Raw genomic sequence first — 13,404 nt, forward strand, 5'->3', positions numbered from 1 at the left:
CCATATATATATATATAAACTCCTATATATATAGGAGTATAAAGGGATATATATCCTATTAGTTCTCTCCCCCCTAGAGAACCCTAATATACTTTTCAAAGGCTCCACCTCCAAATGCCATCACATTAGGATTAGGGGTGGGTTTCAATATATGATTTTGTGTGTGTGTGTGTGTGTGTGTGTGTGTGTGTGTGGCAGGGGCCAAACATTCAGTACATTGCACAGAGCATATCTGAAATCTTCCCTTCCTTTTTCCCCTGCTCTAATGTTTTCCTACTACCTGCCTGCCTCTGACTGCTCAATGCAAGTTATGGTGGCTGACCACCTACTAAAAATAGCAAGCTCAGAATAAATATCCTCTGCTTCTTTTCTCTGAGTGACCTTTGTTTATTTCTACAATATTCTTGGGTTTTAAAGATAGGCAGTTATGTCGACTGCAATAAAGACTTTCCTCCTTTCTTTCTTTTGTTTGAAGTGGGGGTCTCACTTTGTCACCTAGGCTGGAGTGCAGTGGCACAATTATGGCTCACTGCAACCTCAGTCTCTGGGGCTCAAGTGATCCTCCTGCCTCAGCCTCCTAAGTAACTGGGACTATAGGCATGCACCACCATGCCCAGCTAATTTAAAATTTTTTTTGTAAAGACAAGGTCTCATTTTGTTGCCCAGGCTGGTATCAAACTCTGGGTCTCAAGCAGTTTTCCCATCTCAGCCTCTCAAAGTGCTGGGATTACAGGCATGAGCCACTGCACCTGGCCAAGACCTTTCTCTTTTCTGATAGCTGTACATTTATTACATTTCTGATTCTAATAGCTGTACATTTATATTTCTATTATATTATGATAGCTGCATATTATATCATGATAGCTGTAAATTTCTATTTTTGATAGATGTACATTTCTGTTTCATTGCAGAGAGCTGAAGCAACCACAACAACATTATATAATAGTGACAATGGCAACCATCTTTACTGTACTCTTTATTGACAGTGTCTCTACAGTTTTTCTTTTAAATATAATATTGCCTATTGGTTTGAGATGAATATTTCTTCTCCCATTAAATAAGTATATTTTCATCTCTATTTAGTTTTCTTTTTTAATATCAAAAAAGTATGTTTTTTGTGTCTATTGAGTTAATCTTTTTCTTCTTGTGGGTAATATTATATTAATAGATACTCTAATTTTGGTACTTGCATTCTTATAAAAATAAACCTACTTGATCACAGTGCATTATTCTTTTATCACACTGCTGCATTTAATTGGATAATATTTTATTCAGGATTTTTGCATCTATATTCATAAGTCAGGTTGGCCTGTAATTTTCTCTTTTTGGTGCTATTTTAGTCATATTTCTGACTTGAAATGTATTTCATCTACTATTAATATTGTAGAGTCTACTTTTTTTGGATAGCATTAACAACTGGCTGTTGATATGAAATATATATTTTTCATCATATTAAGGAGCTATCTACCTAGACCTATTTACCTAGATATATCTTTGGAGGATGCAATTCTTTGCCAATGTTTTCCAATTTATTCCATGTTTGTTAGTCTTTTCAGACCTACATTCTCTTGAGTTAGTTTTGATTACTTATATATTTTCCATAAATTTATCATTTTATTAAGATTTTCAAATAAGTTAATATAGAGTTTTAAATAGAATTTTAATCTATAGGCATAGTTATAATCTTTAGTTTTAATCTGAGGCTGTAATGTGTCATTCCTAATATGACCCATTTGTTTGCTTTCTTCCCTCTCTATAGGTGTAGGATATTTTCTCTCTTTCTTTTCCCTCCCTCCCTCCCTCCCTCCCTCCCTCCTTCCCTCCTTCCCTCCTTCCCTCCTTCCCTCCTTCCCTCCTTCCCTCCTTCCTTCCTTCCTTCCTTCCTTCCTTCCTTCCTTCCTTCCTTCCTTCCTTCCTTCCTTCCTTCCATCCTTCCTTTTTTGACGGAGTTTCGCTCTTATTGCCCAGGCTGGAGTGCAGTGGTGTGATCTCGACTCACTGCAACCTCCGCCTCCCGGGTTAAAGTGATTCTCCTGCCTCAGCCTTCCGACTAGCTGGGATTAAAAGCATGCACCACCACGCCCAGCTAATTTTGTATTTTTAGTAGAAACAGGGTTTCTTCATGTTGGTCAGGCTGGTCTCGAACTCCCGACCTCAGGTGACCCGCCTGCCTCGGCCTCCCAAAGTGCTGGGATTATAGGCATGAGCCACCGCGCCCGGCTGAATTTTTTTTTTTTTAAACATTTATTCAAAGTATGGTTTGAGTTTTCCTCTGAGAAAAGGATTTGAGTTCAAGTTGTTTTTGGTTGTGCAGGAAAATCCTGGTGGGAAGCAGGGAGGTGACACAGGTAGAAAGGTGACCCGTAGAGGAGGAATTATGCAGCCAGCTGCCTCTGGAGGCACTGGGACATGGAGGGAATTTCTGGGGAGTAAAAGCATGCCTCAGAGGGATTCCCCTCCTGAGGTGGCAGAGGGGAGTTATTTATATACAACTCCTGACAATCACCAGTTGAAGGTTACTGTGTGTGGTGGTGGGTGGTGTCAGGGTGTTAATTCCCTGGCACTCATAGCCTGTCTCAGGCACACAGAAAGGCTTCAGAAAAGGCTAGTAGGCAAAGGAATGCAGACACTGACACTGGAATTCTTTTGGAAGACACTGAAGTGATGTGGTTCTGAGCATATGGGAGGAGCGTGACAGCTTCTGCTACGTACACCTGCTGGGGCTGATTGATCAATTCTGCTCCTTCACAGGTTTCTCATGAGGTTCATCTCTTAACTTCATTACTTTATTCCTTCTGTTTCTAAAGCTTAATTTAACGTCCTTCTTTTTTGACATCTTGAGTTATATGCTTACTTCATATATTTTCATTCTTTCTTATTTGATAATTAAAGCAATTCAGGTTAGTTATGGGGAATCATTGAGAAACCACTTGTAAAAGTGCTTAGCACAGTATCTGGCACACAGTAATTGCTCAACAAATGTTCATTACTGTTTTGATCAAACCCTTTGAAGTCACGTCTGTTAAAAGATAAACTTTAGACAAATTAACATTAGCAGAGCTTAACTGGGCAAATAATGACTTGTGAGTCAGCCTCCCAAACTAGAATAGGATCGGAGTGACTATGGTGCTGCTGTGTGGTGAAAGAATATTTATGAACAGAAAAAGAAAAGTGACCTACAGGAAACAGAAGTGAGGCACAGAAACAGCTGGATTGGTTACAGCTTAGGCATTTGGCTTATTTGAACACAGTTTGAATGGTTGGCAGCCTGTGATTGGCCCAAACTTGATGATTGGCACAAAAGTAGGCTACAGTCTGTTTATACATCCAGTTAGGTTACAGTTCATGATGTACTGAGAAACCTTTAGGCCAAACTTAAAGCAAGTAAGTCTGCAGCTTTAGGCCGAACTTGATTTTACACTTCTGATTACAGATGTGGATGTCTTCTCTTGATGTTGATATGTGGTATTTTCTTTATCATTATTGTCCGGGAGTTCTGTAAATTGCAGTTTACAAGAGTTCTGTAAATTGCAAAATAATCCATGGATAATTTTGAAGAGTGTTTTCAAACCAAGTAGTTTGATGATTTTTGTTTACACATTTTTTTCAATTTCTAGTTTTACTGTATTGTGGTATGCAAGGTAGTCATGAAATTTCTGGGCTTGAAATTTATTTAAGGTTTTTAGTGGTTTAATATGTAATCAATTTTTAAAAACTGTTCCATAGATACTGAAAAAGATTTTGTTGTTGTTGTTTTTTTCAATATTTACAAAGTGGATCCCAGCAATGACTTTTTCTGACATTCTACATCTTTTGTTTGTTTACTTGATCTGTTAAGAACTGACGAAATCACCATAGCAATTGTGTTTTGGTTATTTTCCTCTTATTCAGAAACTAAAGGTTTATGACAAACATATCTTCATTGCATATCTTGATTTTTATTACTTATCCTTTATTTTAATAGTTTAGGACTTTAATTCTTTTTGTATACTGTATCTTTTTCTATCTTTTTATTTTTAAACCTACTGAGTCACTTTGTTTTAGATGTGCCTCTTGTGGACAGTATATGGTTAGATCAAATATGAGGATATTTGTCATTTCATAGAAAAATATAACATATTTAGATACACTGTGACAACCATTATGTTTGACTTTCTGATGAACTTGTCTGGATTCATTGGAATATATAATAGGAAAAAAAAATTTGTTATTTTTCCTTGGTGCAAAGCTCCTGAAACCTTTGAAATTTCCTGAGCGATAGGAGCATCTTTTGTTATTCATTATGCACCCCTTTCAGCAATCTGTGTTTGTACTAATGAGGTAACCCTTGGCAGGGTCCACTAGATCACTTTAAGATGGGAGCTGGTTCTGATCAAATTCTGATAAAGCTCGGAAGTTTCAGCTCCACCCCCTTCTCCTCTGGGGAAGGGGACAGGGTCTGGAGATTGAATTTAGTCACCAATGGCCAATGATTCCATCAATCATCCCTGTGTAATAAAAGCTCCATAAAAACCCTTAAACAATGAGGTTCTGAGTTGGTGAACACATTAATGTACTGGGAGGATGGTGCATCCCAACTCCATGGGGACAGAAGCCCTGTGGTCAGGACCCTCTCGGACCTCACCCTCTGGGCCTGTTCCTTTGGCTCTTCATTTGTATCCTTTATAATAAATCAGTAAATGTAAGTAAAGTGGCCCCTGAGTTCTATCAGTATTCTAGCAAATTATTAAACGCTGGCAAGGGGTGGGGTGTGGGGAGCCTGACTTTGTAGCCAAGTCAGACGCAAATGTGGGTAGCCTGGGGATCTGATGCTTGTGACTGGCATCTGAAGTGAGGGCAATCCTACGGAACTGTGCCCTTAAGCCTGTGGAGTCTGCCTGCCACTGAGTCTCAGAGTTGAACTGAGTTATAGGATATTCAGTTGGTGTAGGAGAATTGGATAATAGGTTGATGTAGGAAAAAAACACACAGTTGGCAAAGATGAAAATCTGTTTTTAGTGTGTGTGTTTGCTAATAGTTAAAAAAAAAAAGTATTTGCTAGTTAGACTATAGGGATTGGACCAGACCGGTTCAGAGATGATTCATGTTGCTTGGGAACAAGTCCCTTTATGGCTGCTGCTGCTTTTGTTTGCAGTAGCTTCTCGTGCCCAGGCCCTTCTGCCTGTTTCTCATGAAGGCTGCTGTGCTACAGAGCCTGTCCAGACCATCCCATGTGGCCTGCCCCTGCGTCCAGCGCTTGTCTCTCAGAGTCTCACTGTGTTGCCCAGGTTGGTCCTTCCTGGGATCAAGGGATCCTCCTGCCTCAGGCTCCCAAATTTCTGGGATTACAGGCACGAACCACTGTGCCTGGTGTATTCCTACAGTATTGTGAAATAACCTAGTCCATGGAAATCAAGCCCCATGGTGCACTGAAAGAATACTTAGAATTTTCTTTTGCCTAATTCCAAATCTCAGGTCATTTTAGTGACACAATTTTGCTGTTTTTCACTCATTATTAATTATTCTTTCTAGGGTAGATGGAGATAGAAGATCTGGCTTGAGTTCTTTTGTTGCCATGTTTTACACAGAGGGCCCAAAGAAGTATTCCTATTATTTTGCAGCTGCCTCCTGAAAAAGCATTTTCATTTCTTTTTTCAATGGACTATGGGCAGGCTCAATATAGTCTTGGCAAAACTAGGTGTCTTGAAGTATAAAAGAAGCTTCTCCAAAATTTATCACAAATGTCTTATTAATTTAAAAATGCGAACACAATGGCCGGGCGTGGTGGCTCAAGCCTGTAATCCCAGCACTTTGGGAGGCCGAGACGGGCGGATCACGAGGTCAGGAGATCGAGACCATCCTGGCTAACATGGTGAAACCCCGTCTCTACTAAAAAATACACAAAACTAGCCGGGCGAGGTGGCGGGCGCCTGTAGTCCCAGCTACTCGGGAGGCTGAGACAGGAGAATGGCGTGAACCCGGGAGGCGGAGCTTGCAGTGAGCTGAGATCTGGCCACTGCACTCCAGCCTGGGCTACAGAGTGAGACTCCGTTTAAAAAAAAAAAAAAAATGCGAACACAAAATCTCAAATAAGGAATTACATTATATGCTTGTTTAACTTAAGTAAACCCAACTATATATTGACCAAGGGAACACTTTGCTATTATTATTATTTATCTTTTTTTTTTTTTTTTTGAGATGGAGTTTCTATTGCCCAGGCTGGAGTGCAGTGGCGCAATGTTGGCTCACAGGAAACCTCTGCCTCCCAGGTTCAAGCGACTTTCCTGCCTCAACCTCCCGAGTAAATGGGATTACAGGCATGTGCTACCACATCTGGCTAATTTTTGTGTTTTTAGTAGAGATGGGGTTTCACCATGTTGGCCAGGCTGGTTTTGAACTCCTGACCTCAAGTCGGAGGCCCACCTTGGCCTCCCAAAGTGCTGGGATTACAGGCATGTTCCACTGTGCCCAGTGAGCAAGAGAACACTTTAAATAGTAAGAGAATCTCCACCTGCTGTTCCATTCAATGAATATATACCACAGAATGTGACTCTATATTCACATTGTGAATGAGAAGGAGAGGCAAATCTGCTTTCCCTAAATCTCAGTTATCTTGTTTGATATCTTGGTATGCTGAGTGTGATTCTAATGTGTAAAAACACTTGTAGTTTTGAATCACATGGTCCCTACATGAAAGCCACCTTCTTTGACTGGTACTGTAAGTCCCAATCTGGAAGAAAAAACCTGGCTGTGTTGGGCTGTGGGTGTCAGCGCTTCTCGGATTTTCATGGGTACTCTGAACGCTGTGTTTAGTTTGCCTCATATGAAGTCTTTAGATGTTGTATTAGTTTCTATTGTGCATAGCAGATCACCAACACATTGAGCAGCTCCCAACAATGCACACATTTCTCACGTGGCTTCTGTGGGTCAGGAGTCTAGGTGTGGTCTACCTGAGTCCTCTTCTCAGGGTCTCACGAGACTGCAGTCGAGGCTTCAGCTGGGCGGAAACTTCAAAGTTTTCATCTGGAGGCTCTGCTGGGGGAAAATATGCTTCCTACCTTGTTCAGGTTGTTGGCCAAATTTATTTTATTGTGGTGGTATGGCCGAGAGCCTGGGGTTTTGCTTGCTGTCAGCTGGAGGCTTCCTCGGGTCTTAGGGGCCATTCTCAGTTCTTTGTCATGGAGGTTTCCTCAGAATGGCTGCTACTTCAGCAAGGAGAATCTCTCTAATCTCAGGGAGGGCCAGGTTCCTCTTTCAAGGTCTTTCACCTGATTAAGTCAGGCTCGTTCCAGATCACCTCGCTTTTTATTAACTCAAAGTCAACTGCTTTGGGACCTTTACTCCATCTGCAAAGTCCTTTCACCTTTGCCACATTCTATGGGCTAGACCTACGTCAACACGTCTCACCTCCACTCAAAAGGAAGAGATTATAATAGGCCATGGACACCAGAGACACGAGTCACGAGGGTGACACTAAGGGCTGTCTGCCATGGACCTCAACCCCTGATAGTACTCAGGGCCCAGTCAGAAAAACAGCAACCACAATAGCTATTTTAACAGGAAATGTTTAATATAGGAAATTAAATAGTTATTGGTGGACAAAAAAAGCAAAACAAGACAATAGTGATATAACAAAGGAAAAAGGGCAGGAAACAATCTCTCCCTCCCACTCCACTGGTTAGGGCAATAAAGGGTTAATGAGTCAGGGTTATCAGGACCTCCAAACTTGGAGAAAAGTCCTTAGCCACTGAGTTAAGTCCCCCTCTGACTGATTCTGTTTATCACAGAGGGGCCCTACAGAGCTCAGATCTCTTTTTTTTTTTTTTTTTGAGACGGAGTCTCACGCTGTTGCCCAGGCTGGAGTGCAGTGGCGCGATCTCGGCTCACTGCAAGCTCCGCCTCCCGGGTTCCAGCCATTCTCCTGCCTCAGGCTCCTGAGTAGCTGGGACTACAGGCGCCCGCCACCGCGCCCGGCCAATTTTTTGTATTTTTAGTAGAGACGGGGTTTCACTGTGGTCTCGATCTCCTGACCTTGTGATCCGCCCGCCTCGGCCTCCCAAAGTGCTGGGATTACAGGCTTGAGCCACCGCGCCCGGCCCAGAGCTCAGATCTCTGTAGAGTGGGTGCTGCCTGGCTCGCACGGTCCTTCTGATGTGGTGTCATGAGGCTTGTTCTGAGGGCACTAAAAGAAGCTGGTGACTGGGACAACCTGCTGCTGGGATGAAGGGCCATTCTTGGGTCTATTGCCAGGAGTAGCCAGCTGATAGGAAGGGCAGTTCTTCCTTCTCTTGCCTTCCAGTCTCTCTCCAACATCACTCTCAGCAGAATCCAACAGTGAGCAAGCTGGCAACGGAGAAATATGTTTACCAGAGTCCTGGATCCAGCATCACAAAACAAGTGCAAAAGGGTAGATTTAGAACCTAGAGACAATAGCTTAATAAACAGCATCTAGTAACCACCTTCCTTAGACAAGGCTGCTGAAACTTAGGTCCAGTGGAAAACACTGGACTTCACTTTCTGGTCTAACACTGGTCATGCTTGGATTTTAGGGGATCAATGAATAAGACCTTTTTTCTTGCTTGCTTGGTTCTGAATCAAAGTTCTTGATACAGAGAATTAGAGGGGAACTTAACTTGGTGGTTAAAGACTTTTCTCCAAGTTCATAGGTCCTGATAACCCTGATCTCATCTCCTTATTCTCAGTAGTCAAGAAGATGGTAATACAACTATCAGCTTTATTACTAACAGAGTCTGATGTCAGGCATGCAGCCAAATGTGCTTGCCTCGCTAACAACCCCTGATGTAAACTTATTGCCAAAGTGCAGGCCTCCCCTGTGGGTTCTGGGTGGAAGCATCTAGGCCCCTGAGATCAGATAAGTATGCACCTCCCAGGTGGCCAGCAGATTCTAAGGAGAGACAAAGACACATCTGAATGAAGCCTGCTCCTTGGGAGGAGTGCCTAGAACCGAGAGAGGGTGATGGGTGTAGGGGGTTTCCCTGATGGAGGTTCTTCCATTATGTAAGAATGTGAGGAGTGGGGAATGAGTTTTCTCAAATTGGTACACTTGAAAACATATTTGATTGCAATCTGGCTCTGGTTAGAAATATTATAAGAACAGATTTTTTTTTTAATTAGAGGTACTTTTTAAAAAGTGAGGCCGGGCGCGGTGGCTCAAGCCTGTAATCCCAGCACTTTGGGAGGCCGAGACGGGCGGATCACGAGGTCAGGAGATCGAGACCATCCTGGCTAACACGGTGAAACCCCGTCTCTACTAAAAAATACAAAAAACTAGCCGGGCGAGGTGGCGGGCGCCTGTAGTCCCAGCTACTCGGGAGGCTGAGGCAGGAGAATGGTCTAAACCTGGGAGGCGGAGCTTGCAGTGAGCTGAGATCCGGCCACTGTACCCCAGCCTGGGCGACAGAGCAAGACTCTGTCTCAAAAAAAAAAAAAAAAAAAAAAAAGTGATAAAATACATGTAACAGAATTTACCATTTACAATGTACATTTTTAAGTGTACATTTCAGTGGCGTTGAGTACATTCACATAGTTGTGTAACCATCACCACCGTCCATCTCCAGAACTCTTTTAAGCTTGCCCTTTAAACTCTGTACCCATCAAAAAATTGGTTCCCAGTGACCCCTTGCCCAGCTCCTGGCAACCTTAACCTACTTTCTGTCTTTGTGAAATTGACTAGTCAAGGTACCTCATATGAATGGAATTATACAATATTTATCCTTTTGTGTCTGGCTTTTTCACTTAGCATTAGGTCCTGAAGGTCCATCCATGTTGTACCATTTATCAGAATTTCCTTCCCTTTTAAGGCTGAATAATATTCAGCTGTAGGCATATACCACATCCTGTTTATCCATCTGTCAAAGGACACTGTGTTGTGTCTACCTTTTGGCTATTTTGAATAATACTGCTATGAACATGGGTGTACAAATATATGTCTGTGTCTCTGATTTCAATTCTCCTGGGTATATACTCAATAATGAAATTGCTGGATCATATGGTAATTCTATTTTTAATTAGAAACACAGTTTTTAGTGGACATTGTGAAGACGATCAAGAGGTAGAGGCCGAGAGCCTGTGAAATGCACATCACCCAGCCTAGAGGCCTCTTAGGTAGAAATTGCACACTTGTCCCTGAGGGCAGCACCTGTTCTGCCTCTGCTGCATCTTCAGGTCTACAAAGTGAAAAATGGGCTGAGCCCACATCTCCTTTACTTTCAGGCACTGGGTGGTGAGCTCTACTCTCAAGAATAATGGCAGTGGCCAAAGTCCCTTTCAGTCTCCATAGACCCGGGCCTGTGGCTGAGATACCTGAGTAAGATTGTGGAGCCCTTGAAGCTTGCCTAGCTTTGTTACTGTTGCCATCCTTTGTCATCAGTATCACTGCAGTGATTGGCAGTGGAGCCTTTCATAAGGAAGCAGACCATGTCAGTGGTCTTTAGGGACTATCAGGAGAAGGGAGTTGGGAGTTTTCTTCTGGTTTAGAGCCACTCTTAGACAGAGAGTGGATGGGCAGGGCCAGAGAAGGAAGGAAAGAAAGCAAGCTCAGTTCCTGATGGCTCCTGAGGCTCAACAGCTATAAATCCTGTGCACAGTCACCAGACAGAGTTAAATTTCCTGTTCCAAAGAGGCACCCAAATGGTAGAAGTTCAAGCACCATGGCAAACTGTTGGGTAAACATTTCGGAGCAGATGGTAGGGATTAAAGGAATAGCCACCACGTGGAGTGTACAGGTGCCCACTGAGGCACTGTGTGGGGGCGTGGTGCTCTGAACTCATCGGACATTTAAAAGAGAAAGGAGCGATTACTTCCTTCTGTACTGGTGCAGGGGCCTGTGTTGTCTCTGAGGCCAACTGAATTCACTCTCTTGGTTTAGTTGTACCTGTCAGTCCAGAATTAACCGTGTGTTCAAGGATGTTCCCCAGTCAGCATTATAGAAATTCAGAGCCCAGCAAGCAGATGAGTGACAGGGGTGACTATAAAGAAGTCAGTGTGTGACACCACTTTCCCTAAATGTGTAGGGCTTGCTTCTAGACTGTTCTATTCAGCAACGGGTCAGAGACTCAAAAGAGCACTGTCTGATAGAAATATAATGTGAGCCACATACAGAATTTTAAAGTTTCTAGTAGCCACACTAAAAAAAAAAAAATAGGTGAAATTTAATTTTAATAATATATTTTATTTAATTGGATGTGTTAAAAATGTTATTTCAACAAATAATTAATATTAAGATTACTGAGCTATTTCACATTCTTTGTTTTGTACTCAGTATCTGAAATTTTGTTGTGTATTTTATATGTACAGCATACTTCAATTCGGAAAAGCCACACCTGTGTCAAATGGTCACATGTGGCTTGTGGCTACCATATTGGACAGTGCAGCTCTAAGAGATCCAAGGGTATAATAGCAAGCATTTATTGAACAATTACTATTACACGTATTGGATCATTTAATAACAAGCAATACACCAAGGCAGCTGCTATTTACTGAAGAATACAAGTGTATTCCTTGGTTTGTGACCCTTTCCTCTGTCTTTAGGAAGCCAAAGCATAGTGTCTTCTGTCTCCAACTCTGCTTTCCTCTCTGCTTCTGTCATCATGGGGCTGCATCCTGCTTTTCTCTTAGTAGGACTCTTGTGATTACATCAAGCCTACTCTGATAATCCAGGATAATCTCCCAATCTCAAGATCTTTAATCACATCTACAAAGTCTCTTTTGCCATATAATAAAACATGGACAGGTTCCAGGGATTAGAATGTGGACATCTTGGGGGGCCATTATTCAGCTTGCACAGAGGGTGACTTTGTTTTTACAAGCACATAAGGAAAACTCTGAGCTGAGACTGCAGTTTCTCTACTTCCTCCTTACATCATCTGTGTAACTTGGCTCCTGCTGCTCTAGAAGAGACCATCTCCCCTGCTCCATCATATCTGCAGCCCTCGCTGCTGCAGGGAGAGGCACTGCCTTTCTTCTCTGGGAGTTTTTCGTTCTTCTCCCACCCTGGCCCTTTGCTGCCATGCAGGACTCTGCTGGGAGTGATGTGGGTCTCTTTCCCTGAGAGAGCTGAAGATCTGCAAGGAGACCTTCTCCCTGCCTTTTGCTTTGCATTTTGAAGGGAGGGAGGAGACTAGCCAGAGCCATCCAGGGGAAGCACCCTTATCCTCTTAGAAGGGACCTTAGAGAGCATCTATCCCCTCCACCCCATCCCTATCCTGTCACGAGGATTAATTGCTCTCTAAGTGCCTTGGCCCACGTTGACTTTCAGCCTAAGCTTGACCTTGCAAGCAAGTTGTTTCCTTCCTAACAACAGTATTTCAAGTGAATTCATTAAAGCCTTTTAGTTGCAAGTAATAGAAACTAATTTAAATTAACTCAAGCGAAGAAAAAAAAATCCAAGGAATGGTCAGAAATCCACTTCTTGGGGGAATTTGATCTCTTGCTTTTCTTGGCAACTTAAGGACCCTTTTCCTAGGAAAGGGGGATTTTCCCTGTCCCCCTCTGACTTCCAGCACATAATCAGTGATTGTGACTCCAGTCCAGGGCCACTCAATACCCACCTATCATATATGTTGCATTCCACCCAACAGATGAAGAGGCACAGGTGGATGCCACTTCCATCCCTGGTGAACTGATGGAAGTACTGTGATGAACCCTCCACAGTAGAAGAAAAGAAAAAGGATGGAAGACACATATTGCTAATTGGCCTTAAACCTCCTCTGATGGGAACAGGAGGCAGAAGCTGGTCATGAGGGTGAGTTGATAAGAGAGGAGACTAGCCAGGGTGCTGATGAATGGCCAAGATATTGGGATATAAGCTAGAAACTCTAATGTCATTATGTTTCTTTTTACTTTTCTTTTCTTTTTTTCTTTTTCTTTTTTTTTTTTGAGACGGAGTCTTACTCTGTCGCCAGGCTGGAGTGCAGTGGTGCAATCTCAGCTCACTGCAACCTCCACCTCCAGGGTTCAAGCGATTCTCCTGCCTCAGCCTCCCAAGTAGTTGGGGCTACAGGCACTTGCCACCATACCCGGCTAATTTTTGTATTTTCAGTAGAGACGTAGTTTTACCATGTTGTTCAGGATGGTCTCCATCTCTTGACCTCGTGATCTGCCCGCCTCGGCTTCCCAGAGTGCTGAGATTACAGGTGTGAGCCACCGCGCCTGGCCATGTTGTTATGTTTCATACACATGTGTGTGTATGCGTAAGTACACATATAGACACACTTAACATTACACGATGTACATGCTAGTGTTGGAGATACAAAAATGACTTTATGCTTACCCTAAAGGCTTCCCTAAAAGACAAAGAATTGTGGGACAGTTTGATAAATGTCATAAGAGATATTAGTAAGTGCTAAAAATAGCACAAAGAGAGGCATGATTTCCTCTGCTTGGGTGTGTCCAGGAAACCTTTAC

Source organism: Macaca mulatta, chromosome 1 (genome assembly GCF_049350105.2).
Source record: "Macaca mulatta isolate MMU2019108-1 chromosome 1, T2T-MMU8v2.0, whole genome shotgun sequence".
Lineage (NCBI taxonomy): Eukaryota > Metazoa > Chordata > Mammalia > Primates > Cercopithecidae > Macaca > Macaca mulatta.